Here is a 4,316-nt window from a genome sequence, read left to right as displayed (position 1 = left end):
ATAACTAGGTGATAAGATGAGGGAGAGGCTCCATGCCTATTTAGTTATGCAAGTTAGGTAGTCAGGGGTGAAGCTTAAGGCTTGAGATTATGCAATGCACAATTTAGGTTGAACAGTGAAAGAAGATTGTGCAATTTTGGGATTCATTGAGCCAGGCTGAGTGGTTTTGTGTTGTTTCAGCTAATTGCACAATTCTAAGAGGTAGAGGAGGGAAGTTGACTACACATTTACATAGCTCAAGAGCCCAAGGGTTGGGCTTGAGGTCTCAAATTGTGTAATGCAAAGTTCAGGCTTGGGTGGAAGGTATGATTGTGGAGTTTTGGACATTGAGGCCTAGGCATAAGCACTGAAATTGCAAAATGCATAGCACTAGAAGGACATGAGGCTAGGTGATTGTGTAGTTTCATAGTTCAGTAGCTCGATACTGATGCTTGAGGATTGAGATTGTGTAATGCACAATGTTGGATTTGCTGGAGAGAAATATTGTGTAGTTTTGGGAATGAGGGGTTGGGCTTGAGCATTGTGGTTGCGAAATGCATAGTTCTAGAAGGAAGAGACTACGCATTGTGCAGTGCCAAGAGACAAGGTTTCTAATTGAGGACTGAGACTATGCAGTGTGCAGTTCAGGAGGTTGTGATGAGGTTGAGTGGCTCGATCGGCACTTTTTCTGATTTTGACTAAGTGTTGGATCAGTGAGAGGAATTTGAATAAAATAAAGACTTGAACATGATCACACACTTAGAACACATGGACAACACACTTTCCTCAATACAACAAATTTACGACAATCCATTCCAAATGTGACACTAAAGATACATGTTATGACGATAATGATGACACTTGAGAGACAATACGTGAAACTTTGGAAATGAGTATTGAACATATCTACATTATAAGAACAACCCATTATCACAAATATTTCCCCTTGAAATAAACCAAAACTCCACTTTAGATGATAAGTATCAATTTCCACACCAAAACACCTCACTTTCTATATGAAAATAAAAGTGATAACAAAACTTGTGATATGCAAATGACGGTGAAGAAAACGCATGCCAGAGTGAAGATAACACGAAAAATACACTAATTAGAGTGAGAGAAAGAAAAATAAATAGTCAAAATCATGAAAAAAACACTTGCGACAACAAGGGTGTGCATAAGAAAAAGTTTGAAAAACTCACCAAAATAGAAGTACAGATGTAGGTAGCAGTGAGAAACTATAAATGTTAGTGAGCTCTGAATGTTGACATGGATTAATCATAGCAGAAGCACTTTCTTGATATATTGTGCTAGGATTATTCAAGCTTGCATGTAGTAGTGCGCTCATGAATTCAATGCGGACTAAGCATGTGCGAGCAGGTGACTTCGACACATACGATCCAAAAAGAAGCTCAAAGACTTAATAGAGCTAGAAGTGACTATGGAAAGGTCGATCACAAGGTCCACGGTAGGCTCCAAAATTCAAGTATAGGAGAAATTTTGGAGGGTGTTTGTCGCAGTGACAACACGTTGGTAAGAAAATCCCATGGTGTGGTTTCTGTTCCGCCTTGTTTGAGAGATAGGGTTAGCCAACACTGTAAGGCAACAATGGATAGTGTATGGTATTATTTGTGGGAGTTGCAGCATGTGAAATTGGTCATATCCTCCTAGGTGGTGGTTCCTTCTTTGGTTGTTCTAGGCAGTAGAATAAGGGTTTGTCCATTCATGCCTCGGAAGTGTGATTGACCATGCCATGGGGGAGGGTAGCAGGGTCATGATAAGTTACAACACAATGACTCAAGCCCAAGAACAAAGGGTACAGACAATGGCGAATGGGAGGAAGTGGATTCCTCACATTAGGAGTGATCACCACGCAGAGTGGAGGCCTCATCATCGTTGGAAACTATTACAAACTAGATAAAAGTCATTCAGGCTAACCTGGACATTATGAGAGATCATCAGTATGAGGAACATAATGAATTTGTGGCCTATTTTAACGATATCCAATTCTACGTCAATGAGACTCTAGAGGTGATTCAAAGTATCTGTCACAATCAGGGGTGCCTCAATTATTTCTTGCATGATTTTGAGACCTATGTGGAAGACGTTAACTTACATATGCATGAGTAGGTCGACTTCCATGCAGGGCCTCCTGGTCTTCTATCTCACCACCCTCAATGACATGTTTATGTCAGGTTCTTGGTCCTTTTTGATATATTTTTGTAATGTAAGGGTAGTAATCCTATCAGAAATAATGTCTATCAGGTTGCATCTACTGTTATTTCTGACACCCCTAGCTCTCCCCTTTGCCTATCATGAATCTAAGGGGGCCATGCAGCCTATTTTTGTGCTCATGATTTTACTGAAGATAATATAATTAAGCTCTCTTGACTAACAAAAACTTAATGATACATTTTCCTAGGTTAATGGGTTCTTAGAAGAGTCAATGAGGTTTTTCATATTTTATGTCCCTTAACATGTTTAGTATGTATGATTTAAAGAGATATTGCACATATTTCAAGAGATCCAATGCTAAATATTATTAGGACTTTCTCCCTACGACAGAAAAGCATCAACTTGGCTAGATGAGGGAATTTAATGCCCCTTACTATTGATGTGAAGTGCACTAGTAGAAAGATCCCCTTTTCTAGGAATTTTTGGAGGGAAATGAAATCCTCCTCTTAAGGAGGTTACTCCCCACTCATTTTATAAAGAAGAGGTTTGAATAGCCCAACATACATGTAGATAAGAGTTTGAAGAATTGGAGGAAAGAATATATTTTCATTTATAAGGAAGTTTTACAATTATGGAATGTGAAAACAATTTCTTAGTTAATGGAAGTGGTGTTCTATTTTGGCTCTTAGTATAGATTTACATTAAGCACTCTAAGCACATTTGGGTTGAGCCCACCCCAAGAGCTCCAAAACTCTCCTATAAATTTTGTGAGTATTATGGATTTATTTATTTTTACAAAATTTCTAAAATTTTCCTTTTCACAATACTCATGCATGGTTAAATAAGGTATTCTTATGAAAAACTCTTTCTTATAGGTTATTTACGCATTGGATTGTAGTAGTAGAACTAGTTAATGTCTTTTTAAATTTCATTTAATTTATTTGTCTTGTTGTTACACATTCATTATTCATTGTTTTATTTTATTGTGCAACCAATTTTGTAGCTACACGAAACAAATGGATTTTAGGTTTACTGAGGAAAATTTGCACCGAGTTGTCTTGAAGCTTCGATTAGGTTTATTTGATCATTTTGTAACATTCCGTAGTTTCCTTGATTCTTGGATCCGTATTTTACTTGGTTTACATACTTGTTGGATAATCTCCATAGACTCTTGTAGTGGCTTATAACCAACCATCCATTCTCACTTGGCTTCACAATAAATTCATGATTTGACTTATTTAACATAGTAGAACACTCGTGAAACACGATAATGGAACTTGTAAGTATAGATACGTCATATATTCTTTTGTTAATTTGTTTCTATATATATTTTCTTATTAAGGTTTTGAATTCACAGGCTTCCATTTGAAAGTGTATTTTTCCTTTCCTTGTAGATAGCATATAAGTTTGGAGGTGTGCTTTAATTTATTGCAAATAGTATAGAAGTGTGCATGTCTTCTTTCTTCTATTGTAAGTACCTTAGGTTTGCATGATATTTTCCTTTCAACAATACATTTTCTACAATTTTATTCTCCCTATACTATAGATTAGTTAACTTAGTCTTTGTGTATCTAGGCTTCATTTTAATGCTTCCACCTATATAAAAATCAATAAGAGAAAGAAATAGTGTCTACTACACATAAAATGTTGGGCCCTCTTAAGTGTGTATGAGCCCCGTCTTGATAATTAAAGTTGAGACCATTGGGAGTTACAACACCATTGTTGTAATATTGAGGGCCATGACTAGTTAATGGACTACCTAAACTTGGTTATTTGTATATGAATTATGCTTCCTAATTCTATCATTTTTCTTTTTCTTTTTTCAATGGAATTGAATATTTAAATTCTATTCTTTTCTTATTTTGTATGACTGGGTGGTATTTTTTAGACAACTCGCCAACACAGATATAGTATATACATAGAACTTGTGAGAGATTTTAGAGTTTCATTTATTGATTGTAATCAAAATAATTTTATTTGAAGTGACCAATGATGTTGAGTGAATTCTCTCAAACAACATACATAAGTGTGATTATGGAAAACCTTTTATGTCGTGAGATAATAATAAACGAATATATGTACAAACTAAATGGGGTTATGCCTCATTTTCATTTTTGAGTTTGAAATCATTGCATGGCACTTTTATTCATTGTATTTCACAA

The sequence above is a fragment of the Pinus tabuliformis genome, chromosome 3_2, assembly GCF_031772625.1.
Source record: "Pinus tabuliformis cultivar Carrire ecotype Pingquan chromosome 3_2, CPIR1, whole genome shotgun sequence".
Classification (NCBI taxonomy): Eukaryota; Viridiplantae; Streptophyta; class Pinopsida; order Pinales; family Pinaceae; genus Pinus; species Pinus tabuliformis.
This window is presented reverse-complemented; position numbering follows the sequence as displayed.